General features: G+C 44.1%; 1 long non-coding RNA gene across 1 annotated transcript in view; it reads right to left on the bottom strand.

Moving 5' to 3' along the window:
• Positions 1-225: 225 nt before the first annotated feature.
• LOC143818095 (uncharacterized) overlaps positions 226-19,807 on the bottom strand; it is a 260,058-nt gene continuing 240,476 nt past the window's right edge. The window contains exon 3 of the long non-coding RNA XR_013224307.1: positions 226-238. This is a non-coding gene — a long non-coding RNA (uncharacterized LOC143818095). The remainder of the gene's footprint in view (positions 239-19,807) is intronic.

The raw sequence follows: 19,807 nt of genomic DNA on the forward strand, positions 1-19,807 counted from the left end.
GGGAAGGATAAAGTGGTGGATATGGATATGAGTGTGGACTCACCGTGAGAGAAGATCTGTATTACCCTAGAACTGAAGAAGAATATACTTAGTACTTACAACAATACTGCATTTGCCAGGACAAGGTTCATAGGACAACAGAAAGCTTAGGAAAATTGTCCTTATTTCACACTGCTTGGAAGAGCTGTAGGTAAAAAAAGAGCTCCCCCTTGCATTGATGACCCCTGAAATCATTGCTCTGGAAATAAAATGTTAGGATATTATAGTATATTTGGGCAAGTATCAGAAGTATAGGCGGTCTGTTATTTGAGATTAACCCACAGATCCCATTTATAATAGTTAGCCATAAACGCTTACCTCATGACCTACTGAATAAGAAATTAAAAGGTCATTTATGTCATATTGTTCACTCTTGATAAAAATGGTTATGTTTAATGCACATCTAGGGCAAAGTAGAACTAGCTATTCATAGAGCTGTTCTGTATAAGGAAAATGGCATTATAAAATATTATGAATGTGCTGGTGTGAGTTGTAGAAATTAACTACCTGTCAAACAGTCTAACAGTAAATGTCACTTTCAGCTTGAATTTGAAATTGAGTTCAGCAATGAAACAGTGTTCAGTGCAAGGTGAACTTCTTTTCAACTTTTCTGAAGGTATTCACACATTTATCAGCTAAATGTCTCAATGCTAAAATTAATGCAAGTGTTGATTTAGTCAGAGAGACTTCAAAAGAGAAATTTTGTGTTAATTTCTCTACCATTCTCAACAGATCTTCCTTTATACAATACAAGCAGGTTTGTAAAAGAGATTGAAGTTACAATATCCTCATCCCTGCTGGGAGTTTAAACAATCACGCTAGGACTGTTAATAGACAAAGAAGAACAGACTAGGTCCTATAAATGGGGATCACCACAACGGATATGACATGAATGTAAACACAGCTTTTATTGAAAAATACAGAAAAAGTGACAAAAACACTTACATTTAAAAACATTTAAAAAGCATGACAATGCTAACCATTGCAGCCCCTAATACGGCAGTAAACCACGTAGGACTCAACCATATAACATCATATACAATATGTAAATGCACTAACCAACCTGGCCATGTAGGCTGTAGTACCTTGGCACTCCCCCGAGTAATTTAAACCTATGTACAAAGTGCTGATGACAGATATAGAAAATAACAACTATGTGAAGCTCATACGAGCTTGCTAATCCCTATACCCAAGGTACAGTATAAGGACCGTATCTCACAAAACTGCCTAGAAATAGAAAAGCAAATGTGCATATAAATGCATACAATACATGACGACAAAAAGGCATTAGCAAACGGAGCAGTCACTTGTGATATGCGACCAAAAGGTACCACAGGGAGAATTTCAAGGCCGCTTGTAAAACAAGGCAATCAAAGTATACTACCCAGAGGCATGTGTTGCCTGGACCTGTAGAGCCTCTAATGGGAGTCCTAATGTGGGTTACTAAGAGACCCAACGCGTGTCGCCACCACACAGGGTGGCTTTGTCATTGGTAATCTCAAGACCAAGTGTGTGCCACTTATATATACAAATACATAATGACGTTACCGCAATCAGCTGTGTTGCTGCTTGTTGGCCGCATGGAGTTTTCCAAGTCGCATCATACAAAGCACAATCCCTCCTTTACCTCCATCTGCGCATGCTCCGGCGTCCAGGCACCATTGGTGTAGCAGTCAGGTTGCCAAGGAGACCAGAATGCTTCTAGTGTGATGCCCACAATGTGTAAATAGACCAACACTTGGGCCGCACTGTAGTATTTCCACTATCAGCAGGATGTGTGAGCGCCGATATCCCACACATATATCCGGCTATTTCGCCGCTTGTAACCTGTAAGAAAGCACCAGCGTCACAGGAAGATAAATAAGCCCAGCTAGGTTGCCTAAGCAGCCGGGAAGCCCTCTAGTGGGCGCTTCCCGTACTGCACCTACTACTTATTACTATACCTCAGCTTGGGACACATTGTGATATTATCAGCATGATATATAGGCACCAACAATTAACTATTGCGCCGCTTACATGCTTTGTATGAGGCTATAAAGGAGCATCGCTCCAACCACTTTGCAGACGCTCCAGCGCTACAAAGTGATAAGTGCACCAGGCTGAGTTGCCTAGGTCACCAAGCCACCATCTCATAGGCGCCTGCGCTGTCGTACTTCCCAAAACCAACAGGGTATATGAGCGCCGGTGAATGCACATACATCCGGCTTCTTCGCCACTTACATACTTAATATGAGAACGCAAAGGTGCTCTGCTCTAATCACTGTGCGCATGATTCCGCGCCATAGAGTGATAAGTGCACCAAGCTAGGTTGCCTAGGCCCCCAAGACTGCTTGCAATGGGCACCTGCGTGCTACTCATAAAATACTGGTCAGGCTGTGCCAAGGATGCGCCATACATGATAATTTAGAACAGTGCCCACATACATGCATATGTTGTGGTGCTGATACGATGTGAAAGAAAAATACGCCGTATAATCGCAAGTGAACACACATATAGAAAGGTGAAAACACAAAACGCACTGTTCACTGTCTCTTTTAATGCGCATACCTAAGTATTTTGAGGACTGTTAATAGCTGTGTAGTTTTGCAGGTAAAACTGCAATTTACCTGCAATGCATGCTGCCATTGAAATGAACCTGTCTGGTGATTCTTAGGCTACGCTCCCAAAATGAGTTTTTGGTTAGTTTTTATGCTGCGTCTTTTCAAAAGAATACAAGTAACCTATTTTACTTAATGGGTGCAGAAAATCTGCAACATCAAAACCTCAACAAAAACTAATTATGGGAAGGGAGCCTTACTGGGAGAAACATGGCCAGCATGACCAATGAAGCAAGTACAGGCTACCTAAATGCATACATATATTTTACTTTGATCTAAGATTTCTGTAAAACATCACAATGTTACAAACAGGAGCTGGAACGGGAAAAAGTAATCAGTAATGGTACTCACCAGCTTCCCTCCCCTTGGTTAGCTTGACAAACAGGTCTTTTCATCTGTACAAACGCATATAGATCTGTCACTCAAGAATGGATAAAATCACAGGTAGAACACATACGTGAAAAAAACTGACATCTGAGTGAGGCCATATACAGTATGAATTTGTGTTTATAGGTAGGTGATTATGCATTTGTGTGTATATACTTATTGATTGAGAGACTATGTATTGTGATACAGCGGGGTTGGTGCACTGTGATAGTCAGGCAGTGACCAAGGAAAGTTCAAACAAAAGTCTCTTTTAATAGCCAGCGTACTCACAAAACAGAAAGTAGCTAGGATCCTCTGGATCGCAGCCGGGAAACAAGATAGTCCGTACCCGGGACCAGTTACCGTGGGCGACTGCATTGCCATGTACGCTGAGGGGTGCCAGGCCTTTTGGCTCCGCTTGGCTCTGTGTTGCCTCACACAGGTGGAGCTCTGCAGAGCCGCATGCTCTGCACGCTTGCAAAACCTAAACTGACATACCCAACACTCTGCTGCAGGGTTTTTTTTTATAAGGGACCATCCTGTAGTCCACTTCAAAAATAAAAGCCCATGGCAGGTTTTCATGAATCTGCTTTGGACAAATAGCTTGCCCAAGACCAACACTTACTTTTATTTTGCATTGCAATCACAGCTATACCTGTGACTGCAATGCACTCCTGTGGCCTCAATAGGGTTCTGTGCACATCCTGGGGGACACATAGCGACCCTCGCATATAATACCAGTCACTGCCTCACATATCCCCCCCTCTGTTCAAACTTGTGGGATTGAACATTTGTCACCATATAGGGGACCCGTGACAGGGCATCCCCATTTCCCTGTGACTTCCCCGCTCAATGTTCCATGGTAAAATTGAAATTTTGCAAAGACAGGAACCATTGGGTGACTCAAGAATTCCTCTCCTTGGCATTCCTCATCCAGACCAAGGGCAAATGATCTGTCACCAAGTTAAATGGTTGACCGAGCAAATAGCGTAGGGACTCTATAGCCCACATCACCCCTTCCCGACCTCCACCGTACTAGTACGGCAGAGGTCGCATCTCTTCCTTTGATGCCGCTCCGGCAGTGGGCCTGCATAAAAGCTGGGACATGTCAGCTGTTTTAAACAGCTGAAATGGGCCCGCAATAGCAGAGGGTGGAATTGTAATCCGCCTGCTGCTATTAACTTGCTAAATGCCAGCAACATTTAACTAGCACTACCGGCCATCGGTCGGAAATGAGCGATGTGTCTGCATAACAACCAGAGGTCTCCTTAATACCTCTATGGTTGTTGATGCCAGATTGCTATGAGCACCACCCTGTGGTCGGCGCTCATATCAATGCAACAAGTCGACTACATAGGAGCGAAAGTAAAAAAAGTTTTAAAAAATATGAAAAAAATAAAAAAAATATAAAAGTTTAAATCACCCCCCTTTCGCCCCATTCAAAATAAAACAACAAAAAAAAATTCAAACCTACACATATTTGGTATCGACGGGTTCAGAATCACCCGATCAATAAAAAAAAAGGATTAACCTGATTGCTAAACGGTGTAGCGTGTAGTTAAAAGGCAATAATGGGCGATCAAAAGAATGTGTCTGCACCAAAATGGTATAATTAAAAACATCAGCTCAGCACTCAAAAATAAGCCCTTACCCGGCACCGATCGTGAAAAATGGAAACGCTACTGGTATCGAAAATTTGGGCAATTTTTTTTTTTTACCACTTAGATAAAAGATAACCTAGACATGTTTAATGTCTATGAACTCGTAATGACCTGGAGAATCAAAGTAGCAGTATTAGCATTTAGTGAACCTAGCAAAAAAGCCAAACAAAAAACAAGTGTGGGATTGCACTTTTTTTGCAATTTCACCGCACTTGGAATTTTTTTCCCTTTTCTAGTACACGACATGCTAAAACCAATGATGTCGTTCAAAAGTACAACTTGTCCCGCAAAAAACAAGCCCTCACACGGCCATATTGACGGAAAAATAAAAAAGTTATAACTAACTAAAACGCAAAAATGGAAAAAGGCAAGGTCTTGAAGGGGTTATGGCCAAGCACTCCTTCTCCACTACGCTATAATTTTTCTTGGTCTGGGAGACTTTCCTACTTAGGTAGGTGACCAGATGCTCCTCTCAGAAAAATATTCTGCTTTCCCATTGACTTGCATTGGATTCGTTATTCGGCATGAATACACAGATATTAGAAATTATTTGTGATGATTTTCCCAAATCCGAATATTTTACTATTCGATCATCACTAGTAAATACTCTTTTGTTGTATTATGATAGCATATGTCACGCTTAGAGATCCCTCTTTGGTATACATTGGGGACTCAGTTATATTTGACATTTTCACTATTGACTAATCATGAGTAAAATTTGTTTTGAACTGTGGCCACTTTATATGTCAATATTTTTCCCATACTTACTGATGTAACTAACATGTATTATATCCCCGTATGATGACACTTGCTGAGATCACTTTTATATGATTATCATGTTTTGAAGCCTAGCATGAATTGATGCCCATGGTTATCTATTTCAATTTTCTCTTGGTTTTTGAGTCTTCACTGTGGACATCATTATTTTTACGCTTTGCTATATTTATTTTTTCATATATTTATTTTTTCATGTTTTTTGGGTTTTGTCGTATAGTAATAGAAATATATTTTTAATCTATTCACCCCCTGAGAAGGAAATGCGAAGATAGAGTCACCTTTTCAAGTGATACCTTTTCATCCAGTGCCACACGTGAGTACTGGCCAAGTCAGGGCAGAAGCTTTACATGGGGCAGTGCTTGGTTCCATTTCTCCTGTACACATGTTTACCTTGTAGTGATATATCTCATCAAGACATATGGGTGGGATTGAATCTTTTTTATGATCCTGGCTAATTTGAGCACTTGTACTTTTTTTGTAAGTCTAGTTTGGTCGACATCAATGGTCCTTCGACTGGAAATCCAACACATCTTCAATTTTAGAAGAGTGAGCCTGTCAGCTTTTTCCATTGACAGGTGTGTGCACCTATCCATTATGATTGCACCTGCCAAACTAAAAACCTGCTCAGACAACACACTCGAGGCAGAGTATGGCAGCACCTCCAAGGCATACAAAGAGAGGTCGATCCAAGTGTACAGCTTGGACAACCAAAAGTTAAGGGTACTGAAGACTCAGGAAAGACACTCGTATGGTCACTTAAGACGTCCTTCAACATCTTGGTCATCTTCTCGTTTCTCTTCATAGTTAAATCCACAGATAGCCCTTGCTGATGGGTTGGTCTCATGAAAATGGCCCAGTTGGTGGACATTCCCCCGAGTTGCACCTGATGTCTGTGGCCCTGCTCTGTAATCCTTGTGGGAGAAAAAATACGGTACCTCTGCCACCAGCATTGTCTGAGAGTAAACTTTTGAGCAAGTCTTCCACTATGGCCGTCTGGCATGCATGTACTGAAAATGGCACATCTGTCTCCGACAGTAGAGAAACAAATTTCTCCTTATACCATAGGTCAAAATAAATGAACAGCCAGTATTTCATGGTGAACAAAATGTATTTCACACGCGGGTCTTGGGAAAGGCATCTGGACATGAACTCTGCCATGTGTGGCAGACTACAAAGAGTCAAATATTTAGTGTTCTCACCAGGAAAAACCCTAACCATCCTCTCCTCTCTGATGCATAGTTTCCTCCTCCTACTCTGCAAGCCATCCATACAGGGATTGGGAGTACCCTCTGTAGCGCAGAGAAAAAAATCCTGTTCCTTCTACTCCTCATCCTCCTCCTCCTGTTCCTCATTATCATCCAATGTGGCCTGAGAATACTGTGTGAGGCTGGGCTGTGTGGTATCAGGCACTGTACAATCTTACTCCATAGCTTCCTGCTCAGCATTCAAAGCTTCCTCTTTCAGATTCTGCAGCAAACATATTAATAGACAGAGCAGTGGCATGATTATGTTCAAAATAGCATCATCAGTGCTCACTATTGTTGAGCGATACCGTCCGATACTTGAAAGTATCGGTATCGGATAGTATTGGCCGATATCCGAAAAGTATCGGATATCGCCGATACCGATACCCGATACCAATACAAGTCAATGGGACACCAAGTATCGGAAGGTATCCTGTATGGTTCCCAGGGTCTGAAGGAGAGGAAACTCTCCTTCAGGCCCTGGGATCCATATTAATGTGTAAAATAAAGAATAAAAATAAAAAATATTGATATACTCACCTCTCCGACGCAGCCTGGACCTTACCGATGTAACCGGCAGCTTCCGTTCCTAAGAATGAGCGTTTGAAAGACCTTAGATGACGGCGCGGCCTGTGATTGGTCGCATGAGCGGTCACGTGACCGCCACGCGACTAATCACAAGCCGCGACGTCATCTAAGGACTTTCAAGTGCTTGAAAGACCTTAGATGACGTCGCGGCTTGTGATTGGTCGCGTGGCGGTCACGTGACCGCTCACGCGACCAATCACAGGCCGCGACGTCATCTAAGGTCTTTCAAGCGCTCATTCTTAGGAACGGAAGCTGCCGGTTACATCGGTAAGGTCCAGGCTGCGTCGGAGTGGTGAGTATATCAATATTTTTTATTTTTATTCTTTATTTTACACATTAATATCGATCCCGATACCGATTCCCGATATCACAAAAGTATCGGATCTCGGTATCGGAATTCCGATACAGCAAATAGCGGCTGATACCCGATACTTGTGGTATCGGAATGCTCAACACTAGTGCTCACCATCTTGGTGCAGCACTCACAGTTTTGAAGAACCTCACATAGGTCGGCAAACCACACCCACTCATCAGTTGTTATGTGTGGGGGCTGAGTGTTATTCTGATGGGCATTGAGAAGATGGAAATCAGAGACTGCCCTCTGCTGCTCACTAAGCCTTGCCAACATATGGAAGGTCAAATTCCAGCGTATGGGCAGGTCATAAGTTAGTCAGTGACAAGGCAAATTAAAGCGCTGCTGCAGCGAAGCTAGACCGGTGAAAGCCTGAGATGCCTTTTGGAAATGTGCACTGACTCGGCATAACTTGGCAAGTAGGTCAAGCAAGTCAGGGTATGTTTTTAAAAACCGCTGTACAACCAAGCTCAGCACATGGGCCATGCATGGAATGTGTACCAGCTTGCCGAGCTTTAAAGCCGCCACCAAGTTACGCCCATTATCGCACACAACCAGACCTGGTTGGAGGTTCAGTGGGGAGAGCCGCTGAGATCAATCTGTTCTTTTATCCACTTCAACAGCTTGGCTGCGTTGTGAGCTTTATAACCTAAACAGATGAGCTTCAGCAGAGTGTGATGTTGCTTCGCCTAGGCAGTGCTGCAAATTTCCTAGCTGGGAACTGATGAGGAGGCTAGTTCCATTGAGGAGGAGGAGGAGAGACAGGAAGTGGAATACGAGGAGACCGAAACCCTAATGGAAGTTTGGCCTGCTATTCTTGGCGTAGGTAAGATGTGTAATGTCCCAGCCTCTGACTCTGTTCCAAACTCCACCAAACTCTATCAGGTTAACCCAGCGTGCCATCAGGGAAATGTATCGTCTCTGTCCACAAGAACTTTTCCATGTGTCTGTAGGTATGTGGATCTTCCCTGTGACTGTTTTGGCCGAACATGGCTGATATTGTGTTACACAAAGCTTATGTAATGCAGGGACGGCGCACCGTGAAAAATAGTGTTTGCTGGGAATCAGGTACATTTAGGATGCCACCACCAAGAGGTCAAAGAGAGACAAGTTGAAACGACAATATTTCCAAGGCTAGCAATCTGGCAATGTGGGTGTTTAGCATTTAGGCCTGTGGGTGGATGGCTGGATATTTCTGTTTTCTCATAAATGTCTGGGGCAGGGACAACTAAATGCTGCCCTGGTACAATGAAGTGGACATGGTTGCTGACTGTTGTGTGTGTGCATCCGCTGGTTGTGGGCAGGAGGCATCAATGTCTGCTTCATGGTCAGCAGATTGGGAAGGACATAACACAGGGGAAGGGGCAGTAGTTTCACCCTCAGACACAGATTTGGAACCCAGGCTTTCCGTCCACCTATTGGGGTGCTTGGATCCCGTGTGCTTATGCATGCTGGTGGTGCTCAGGTTGGCAGTGTTCTTGCCTCTTCTTAGCTTGGTTTAGCAGATGCTGCAAATTACAGTTGATTTATCTGAAGGACTTTCGGAAAAAACTGCCATACAAGGGAACAATACACCTTTGAACTGTTATCTAACTGAGTGAAGGCGTTCTGTGGAACAGTTGACAGAGTTCTACCTCTGGGCAAACTACTACCTCTTCTTGCCTGTTTCCATACTATTGATCCAACCCTCTCTCTGCATTGCTGTGCTTGATAGGTGTGCCATCGTGCCAGGTTGGATCAGTGGCCTCATCATCGACCACATCGTGTTCCAATTCCTCAATCCAATTCCTCCTTTGGAGCTGCTGTTTGAGTCTGACCTGATGGCAACTGTGCCTCATGATTATCCTCCACCTCTTCAGACATCAACTGTTCTTCCACAACATGGTTTTTTCCTGGCTGTTGGTGCTCAAATGTTTGGGCATCACTGCACTCCACTTCCTCATGACCCGTATTAATGGTGCAAGTTGAGAGGCCTGAAAAATTATAAGGGAATGTAAACAGTTTCTCAGAGAGGCCAGCGTTGGGGTCATATGACTCCTGGGACTCCTGGGAGGAAAAATGACCAGGTTGAGGATTCAGAGACCCAGCCTCTTGGTTACTGAGATTGGATGGTGTGGAAGACTTTGTGGTGCTGCTTGTCAACCCACTGGAGCCTTCCATCTCACATCCATCTCACAACATCCTCACACTTGTCTGGGTTTGTTAGTGATGTAGCGCGCTGACCAAATTTTGACAGGAGCTTAGAATGATATATAGTCACTAGCGTTGAGCGATACCTTCCAATATTCAAAAGTATCGGTATCGGATTGGATCGGCCGATATCCAAAAAATATCGGATATCGCCGATACCGATAACCGATACCAATGCAAGTCAATGGGACACAAATATCGGAACACAAATAAGCCCTTTCTGTCCTTCTATATGCTGTGCTGGAGGGGGGAAGAGTGTGGGCGGTGCGTGCGAGTGAGTGTCTGTGCCTGCGGGCAGGGTCTGTGCGGGCCTGCCAGGGATCTGTACGTGCCTTCCAGGGCTGTATGAGGCGTGCAAGGGATCTATGCGGCGTACTGGGGCTGCCCGGGCTCAATGCGGCATGGGGGTCTCTGTGCGGCGTGGGGGGGGTCTCTGTGTGGCATGGGGGGGTCTCTGTGCAGCGTGGGGGGGTCTCTGTGCGGTGTGGGGGGGTCTCTGTGCGGCATGGGGGGGTCTCTGTGTGGCATGCGGGGGGGGTCTCTGTGCGGCATGCGGGGTGTCTCTGTGCGGCGTGCGGGGTCTCTGTGCGGCATGCGGGGTGTCTCAGTGCGGGCATCGTCCGATGGGACTACAAGTCCCATCGGACGATGCCTGCTACACTGACAGTGATTGACACATTAGCCAATGATGGAACAGTAGTAGTCCCATCATCCGGCTAATGTGTTGAATGAAAAAAAAAAACTCCATACATACATACATGCTACATACATGCTACATACAATCTACATACATACATGCTACATACATGCTACATACATACAAGCTACATACATGCTACATACATACATGCTACATACATACATGCTTCATGCATGCTACATACATACATGCAACATACATACTACATACATACTGCATACATACTACATACATACATACTACATACATACATACTACATGCATACATACATACATACTACATACATAAAACATACATACTACATACATGCTACATACATGCTACATACATTCATACTGCATACATGTTACATACATGCTACATACATGCTACATACATACATGCTACATACATGCTACATACATGCTACATACATACATACTACATACATACTACATACACACATACTGCGTACATACATACATACTACATACATACTACATACATACTGCATACATACATACAAACATACTACATACAGTACATTCATACATTACATACATGACATACATATAGACATACAGTACATTAAACATAGATTACATACTCACCATTACTTGTCATTTTGATCCCCGAAGCCAGTGTTATCTGTAAAAAATATGAAAAAAACAAACAACCAATATACTCCCTGTCCGCAGAAATCCACGAGTGTCCCATGACGATCTCCCGTGGAGAACCACAGCAACAGCTGTTGCAACCGCTCTCCAGGGGACCCAGATACACAATGATGGGAGGAAGGTATTCCTCCGCCGCTGTAAAAAAAAAAGTCCCTAGTCTCGCTTTATGGCATTGCTGTATGAGAAATTTTCCCAGGCAGCAATTGCCATAAAGTGAGACTTTGAACTCAGGTAACCTCAGTGATACACTGCAGGAGCCATTGTCTCCTGTCAGTGTGTCACTGAGGGTCCTATAGAGCAGTGACATCACCCGATGTCACTGTTCTATAGGGGAGATCGTCATGGGACACTCGTTATTAATTGGACTACGGCAGACAGATAGTATACGGTTTATTATTTTACGTTTTTTGCAGGCGCTGAAGTATGGTAAGTATGGTGAAATGAAGAATATTAAAATACTTTTTCCTAATTTGTGCGTGTTTTATTAACCCTTTCTTACTATTGGATTAATAACGGATAGGCGTCTTATTGACGCCTCTCCGTTATTAACCCGGCTTAATGTCACCTTACAATAGCAAGGTGACATTAACCCCTTATTACCCCATATCCCACCGCTACACGGGAGTGGGAAGAGAGGGGCTAAGTGCCGGAATTGGCACATCTTACAGATGCGTCATTTCCGGGGTGGCTGCGGACTGGTATTTGTAGACGGGGGGCAATATCCATGGCCCCTCTCTAGGCTATGAATATCAGCCCACGGCTGTCTGTGTAGCCTTTCTGGCCGTCGGCTTTCCCCCTCTGGCGCAGAAAATTGCACTGGAGCCCACGTCGTTTTTTTCCATTTTTTTTTTTTTAAATTCAACGCTCATAAAGGCCTGTTTAACACTTGCGTCGGTACGGGTCCGTCGCTATGCGTCGGGCCGACATACCGACGCACATTGTGAAATTTGTGCATGACATGGGCAGCAGATGCAGTTTTTCAACGCATCCGCTGCCCATTCTGAAGTGCGGGGAGGAGAGGGCGGAGTTTCGGCCGCGCATGCGCGGTAGAAAATGGCGGACGCGATGGACAATAAAACGTTCACTTGAACGCTTTTTCGTGCCAACGGTCCACCAAAACACGACGGATCCGTTGCATGACGAACGCGACATATGGTCATTAATCGCGATCCGTCGCTAATACAAGTCTATGAGGAAAAAACACATCCTGCGAGCACATTTGCAGGATCCATTTTTTTCTGCCAGATTCGTTTTTTCCACCGGATCCGTTTTTTCCACTGGATCCGGTTTTTTTCACCGGATCCATTTTTTGCACCGGATCCGTTTTTCTCCGCCAGATCTGTTTTTCCACCGGATCCGTTTTTTTCTACCGGATCTGTTTTTTTTTCCGCCGGATCTGTTTTTTCTGCCGGATCCTTTTTTCCTGCCGGATCCGTTTTTTTCCGCCGGATCCGTTTTTTCCACCGGATCCGTTTTTTTTCCGCCAGATCCTTTTTTTTCCGCCGGATCCATTTTTTTCTGCCAGATCCGTTTTTTTCTCATAGAGTTGTATTAGTGCCGGATTGCGCCTGATGGCCACACGTTTCATCCGTTTTTTTGCAGGATCCGTCAAAAAAGCTGTTTCCGCCGGATGGAAAAAACATACAGAGGAACGGTTTTTCTGTCCGGCGAAAAAACGCACAGCGACGGATCCAGCAAAAAACGGATGAAACAGATGTGAAATGATGAATCCGGCCTCCGAATCTGTTTTTTCATGTATGTTTCAATTCAAATCATGAACATTTTCCGTTTATTTATTTCCAAAAAATGCATTAAAACCGGTCAAAAAAACGGAACGAAAACTGCATCAAAAACATCAAAACCGCATCAAAAACAGCTTCTAAAACCACATCAAAAACTGCACCAAAAACTGCACCAAAAACCAGCATCAAAACCTGCACCAAAAACTACATGTCGTGTTTTGGCGGACCGTCGGCACGAAAGAACGTTCAAGTGAACTTTTTTTGTCCTTTGCGTCCGCCATTTTCTACCACTCATGCGCAGCAGAAACTCCACCCCCTCCTCCCCGCACTTCAGAATGGGGAGCGGATGCGTTGAAAAACTGCATCTGCTGCCCACTTTGGGCACAAATTTCACAACGTGCGTCGGTATGTCGGCCCGACGCATAGCGACGGACCCGTACCAACGCAAGTGTGAAAGAGGCCTTTATGAGCGTTGAATTTAAAAAAACACAAAAAAATGGAAAAAAACGGCGTGGGCTCCCGCGCAATTTTCCGCGCCAGAGGGGGAAAGCCGACAGCCGAGGGCCAATATTTGTAGCCTGCGATGAATATCAGCCCGCAGCTGTCTGAGTAGCCTTTGCTGGCTATTAAAATAGGGGGACCCCCCCAAAAAATGACGTGGGGTCCCCCTATATTTTATAGCCAGAAAGGCTATGCAGACAGCTGCGGGCTGATATTCATAGCCTAGAGAGGGGCCGTGGATATTGCCCCCCCCCGGCTACAAATACCAGTCCGCATCTGTAAGATGCGCCAATTCCGGCACTTAGCCCCTCTCGTCCCTCTCCTGTGTAGCGGTGGGATATGGGGTAATAAGGGGTTAATGTCACCTTGCTACTGTAAGGTGGCATTAAGCCGAGTTAATAACAGAGAGGCGTCAATAAGACGCCTATCCGTTATTAATCCAATAGTAAGAAAGGGTTAATAAAACACGCACACATTAGGAAAAAGTATTTTAATATTCTTCATTTCACCATACTTACCATACTTCAGCGCCTGCAAAAACTGTAAAATAATAAACCACATACTACCTGTCCGCCGTAGTCCAATTAATAACGAGTGTCCCACGACGATCTCCCCTATAGAACAGTGACATCGGGTGATGTCACTGCTCTATAGGACCCTCAGTGACACACTGACAGGAGACAATGGCTCCTGCAGTGTATCACTGAGGTTACCTGAGTTCAATGCCAATTGCTGCCTAGGAAAATTTCTCATACAGCAATGCCATAAAGTGAGACTAGGGACTTTTTTTTACAGCGGCGGAGGAATACCTTCCTCCCATCATTGTGTATCTGGGTCCCCTGGAGAGCGGTTGCAACAGCTGTTGCTGCCGTTCTCCACGGGAGATCGTCGTGGGACACTCGTGGATTTCTGCGGACAGGGAGTATATTGGTTGTTTGTTTTTTTCATATTTTTTACAGATGACACTGGCTTCGGGGATCAAAATGACAAGTAATGGTGAGTATGTAATCTATGTTTAATGTACTGTATGTCTATATGTATGTAATGTATGAATGTACTGTATGTAGTATGTATGTATGTATGTATGTAGTATGTATGTAGTATGTATGTATGTATGTAGTATGTATGTAGTATGTATGTATGTATGTATGCAGTATGTATGTAGTATGTATGTAGCATGTATGTAGCATGTATGCAGCATGTATGTAGTATGTATGTAGTATGTATGCAGCATGTATGTAGTATGTATGCAGTATGTATGTATGTAGCATGTATGTAGCATGTAGTATGTATGTAGCATGTATGAAGCATGTATGCAGCATGTATGCAGCATGTATGCATATAGTATGTATGTATGTAGTATGTATGTATGTAGTATGTATGCATGTAGTATGTATGTATGTAGTATGTATGTATGTAGTATGTAGTGTGTATGTATGTATGTACGTATGTAGTATGTATGTAGTATGTATGTATGTATGTAGTATGTATGTATGTAGTATGTATTGTGGTGCAGTGACCCCTGTTGTGAATTCTATTTTTGGGCTCCCTCTAGTGGTCACAAGCGGTACTGTGTAGTGTTGTCTTTCTGCAGGTTGGCTGCATCAGCTGGTTCGTTATCCTTGGTTGGTTTCCTATTTAGCTCACCTGGAGACTCAGTTCCTTGCCTGCTATCAATGTATTCAGTGCTCTTCAGATTCCTTGTGTCTACCTTGCTCCCAGTCTCTCCAAGACAAGCTAAGTTTCTGTTTGATCATTTTTTGATTATCAGTGTTCATTATGTTTTTAGTCCAGCTCGCTAAAATGTGATTTCCTCACTTGCTGGTTGCTCTAGGGGACTGAGTTTCTCCCCCCACACCGTGAGTTGGTGTGGGGGTTCTTGAAATCTCAGTGTGGATATTTTGTAAGGGTTTTTTACTGACCGCATAGATTCCCTTTTCTATTTTCTGCTATCTAGTATTAGTGGGCCTCATTTGCTGAATCTGCTTTCACCCCTGTGTATGTGCCTTCCTCTTACCTCACCGTTATTATCTGTTGGGGGCTTCTATATCTTTTGGAATTATTTCTCTGGAGGCAAGAGAGGTCTTTCTTTCTCTCTAGGGGTAGTTAGTTCCTCAGGCTGGCTCGAGACGTCTAGGATTTTTAGGCACGTTCACCGGCTACTTTGTTGTGAATTAGACTTTTTTGGCTCCCTCTTGTGGTCACTAGTGATATGACTCTGGGATTGTCTTCCCTCAGTTTGGCACCCACCTGGGTCGTTAGTCCAGGGGTGTTGCTATATGAACTTCCTGAATTCTCAGTCTGGTGCCTGGCATCGTTGTAATCAGTTCCTTTCTGTTTGCTCCTGTCTGCTGGTCTTGGATCTTGCAAAATTAAGCTAAGTCCTGCTTCCTTGTTTTTTGGTTATTTGCTTTGCTCTTATTTTTTGTCCAGCTTGTACTAAATGTGATTCCTGATTTTGCTGGAAGCTCTAGGGGGCTGGTGTTCTCCCCCCGGGCCGTTAGACGGTTCGGGGGTTCTTGAATATCCAGCGTGGAAATTTTGATAGGGTTTTTGCTGACCATATAAGTCATCTTACTATATTCTGCTATTAGTCAGTGGGCCTCTCTTTGCTAAATATCTAGTTCATTCTTACGTTTGTCTTTTCTCCTTACCTCACCGTTATTATTTGTTGGGGGCTTGCATCCAACTTTTGGGGACTTTTCTCTGGAGGCAAGAAAGGTCTATCTTTTCCCTTCTAGGGTTAGTTAGTTCTCCGGCTGGCGCAAGACATCTAGAACAAACGTAGGCACGTTCCCCGGCTGCTGCTATTTGTGGTGCTAGGATTAGATATATGGTCAGCCCAGTTACCACTGCCCTATGAGCTGGTTTTTTGTGTTTGCAGACTTGGTATGTACTTTTGAGACCCTCTGCCATTGGGGTCATAACACTACTTCTAGTGTGTTTGGATAGGTTCAGATTTGCGGTCAGTCCAGTTTGCCACCTCCCTAGAGCTTGTCCTATGTTTGTTACTTAGCTGGAGTAATTTGTGATCCTCAACCACTAAGGATCATAACAGTATAGCAGGCCAAAAAGTGTTTAATGCATCGCAGAAGTGGGATAAAAAAGAAGACCTGAGTACATTTTTTTTTTCCTCCTCCCGCTTTTCCTTTGCTGCAGTCTGTTTAGCTTCTTTCATCCCCTTGAACTCTGGGTGGTTTTGAGCTCAGCTGCAGACATGAATGTTCAGACTCTGACTTCTAGTGTGGATCATCTTACTGCACGGGTGCAAAGTATTCAGGATTTTGTTATTCATAGCCCTATGTCAGAACCAAAGATACCCATTCCTGAGTTGTTTTCTGGAGATAGATCTAGGTTTCTAAATTTTAAGAATAATTGTAAGTTATTTCTATCTCTGAGACCTCGTTCCTCTGGTGATTCCGCTCAGCAAGTTAAAATTGTTATCTCCTTGTTGCGTGGCGACCCTCAAGATTGGGCTTTCTCTCTTGCGCCAGGAGATCCTGCATTGCTTAATGTAGATGCATTTTTTCTGGCTCTTGGACTGCTTTATGAGGAGCTTAATCTTGAGAATCAGGCAGAAAAAGCGTTGCTGGCTGTCTCTCAGGGTCAGGATGAAGCAGAGGTGTATTGTCAAAAATTTCGGAAATGGTCGGTGCTTACTCAATGGAATGAGTGTTCCCTGGCTGCAAATTTCAGAGAAGGTCTTTCTGAGGCCGTTAAGAATGTTATGGTGGGGTTTCCCACCCCTGCAAGTCTGAGTGATTCTATGGCTTTAGCCATTCAGGTTGATCGGCATTTGCGGGAGTGCAAATCTGCTCATCCTTTGGCGGTATTTTCCGAACAGAGACCTGAGTCTATGCAATGTGACCGAACTCTGACCAGAATTGAGCGACAAAGTCATAGACGTCAAAATGGGTTGTGCTTTTACTGTGGTGATTCTACTCATGTTATCTCAGCATGCTCTAAACGCTTAAAATAAATCGCTAAACCTGTCACCATTGGTACTATACAGCCTAAATTTATTTTGTCTGTTACTTTGATTTGTTCTTTATCGTCCTACCCGGTTATGGCTTTTGTGGATTCGGGTGCTGCCCTGAATCTGATGGATTTGTCGTTTGCCAGGTGCTGTGGTTTTGTCCTGGAGCCTTTGGAATTTCCTATTCCTCTGAGGGGAATTGATGCTACGCCATTGGCTGAGAATAAGCCTCAGTATTGGACGCAAATGACCATGTGCATGACTCCCGTACATCAGGAGGTGATTCGCTTTCTTGTTCTGCATAATTTGCATGATGTTGTCGTTTTGGGTCTGCCATGGCTGCAAGCTCATAATCCAGTTTTGGATTGGAAAGCTATGTCTGTGTCAAGTTGGGGTTGTCAGGGAATTCATGGCGATACTCCGTTGGTGTCTATTGCTTCTTCCACTCCTTCTGAGGTCCCTGAGTTTTTGTCTGACTACCAGGATGTATTTGATGAGCCCAGGTCCTGTACCCTGCCTCCTCATAGGGATTGTGACTGTGCTATAAATTTAATTCCTGGTAGTAAATTCCCTAAGGGACGACTTTTTAATTTGTCTATACCAGAGCATGCCGCGATGCGGAGTTATATAAAGGAGTCTTTGGAGAAGGGACATATTCGCCCATCCTCTTCCCCTCTTGGTGCAGGATTTTTTTTTGTGGCCAAGAAGGACGGTTCTTTGAGACCTTGTATAGATTATCGTCTTCTGAATAAAATCACAGTCAAATTTCAGTATCCTTTGCCACTATTGTCTGATTTGTTTGCTCGGATTAAGGGTGCCAGTTGGTTCACCAAGATAGATCTCCGTGGTGCGTATAACCTTGTGCGCATTAAGCAGGGAGATGAATGGAAAACAGCATTTAATACGCCCGAAGGCCATTTTGAGTACTTAGTGATGCCTTTTGGACTCTCTAATGCTCCTTCTGTGTTTCAGTCCTTCATGCATGACATCTTCCGAGAATATCTGGATAAATTTATGATTGTTTATCTGGATGACATTTTGGTCTTTTCTGATGATTGGGAGTCCTGTTGTGAATTTGGATTCTGGGCTCCCCCGGTGGCCACTTGTGGAATTGAACTTGTGTGCATCATCCCCTCTGTTCACCTGCTCCTATCAGGATGTGGGAGTCGCTATATAACCTTGCTCCTCTGTCAGTTTCTTGCCGGTCAACAATGTAATCAGAAGCCTTCTGTGCTTGTTCCTGCTACTAGACAACTCCCAGCTAAGTTGGACTTTTGTCCTTGTGTGTTTTTGCATTTAGTTCCTGTTCACAGCTGCTGTTTCGTTACTGTGTCTGGAAAGCTCTTGTGATCGGAAATTGCCACTCTGGTGTTATGAGTTAATGCTAGAGTCTTAAAGGAATTTCTGGATGGTGTTTTGTTAGGGTTTTCTGCTGACCATGAAAGTGTCCTTTCTGTCTTCCTGCTATCTAGAAAGCGGACCTCGATTTTGCTAAACCTATTTTCATACTACGTTTGTCATTTCATCTAAAATCACCGCCAATATATGTGGGGGCCTCTGTCTGCCTTTTGGGAAAATTTCTCTAGAGGTGAGCCAGGACTGTCTTTTCCTCTGCTAGGATTAGGTAGTTCTCCGGCTGGCGCTGGGCATCTAGGGTTAAAAAACGTAGGCATGCTACCCGGCCACTTCTAGTTGTGCGGCAGGTTTAGTTCATGGTCAGTATAGTTTCCATCTTCCAAGAGCTAGTTCTCATATATGCTGGGCTATGTTCTCTCGCCATTGAGAATCATGACAGAGTCCCATGTGAAGCAGGTCAGGATGGTGTTTCAGGTCCTGCGTGCTAATGCTTTATTTGTGAAGGGCTCAAAATGCCTCTTAGGAGTACAGAAGGTCTCCTTTTTGGGTTTTATTTTTTCTCCTTCTACTGTGGAGATGGACCCACCCAGTCAAGGTCCAGGCTATTCATGACTGGACTCAGCCCACGTCTGTTAAGAGTCTTCAGAAGTTCTTGGGTTTTGCTAATTTTTACCGTCGTTTCATCGCTAATTTTTCTAGCGTGGTTAAACCTTTGACGGATTTGACCAAGAAGGGTTCTGATGTGACTAATTGGTCTCCTGCGGCCGTGGAGGCCTTTCGGGAGCTGAAGCACCGGTTTTCTTCAGCTCCAGTCTTATGTCAGCCAGATGTCTCTCTCCCCTTCCAGGTCGAGGTTGATGCTTCTGAGATTGGAGCAGGGGCTGTTTTGTCGCAGAGAAGCTCTGATGGCTCTGTGATGAAGCCATGTGCTTTCTTTTCAAGAAAGTTTTCACCTGCCGAGCGGAATTATGATGTTGGTAATCGGGAATTGTTGTCTATGAAGTGGGCATTTGAGGAGTGGCGACATTGGCTCGAAGGAGCTAAGCATCGTGTGGTGGTCT

Source organism: Ranitomeya variabilis, chromosome 3 (assembly GCF_051348905.1).
Source record: "Ranitomeya variabilis isolate aRanVar5 chromosome 3, aRanVar5.hap1, whole genome shotgun sequence".
Taxonomy (NCBI): Eukaryota; Metazoa; Chordata; class Amphibia; order Anura; family Dendrobatidae; genus Ranitomeya; species Ranitomeya variabilis.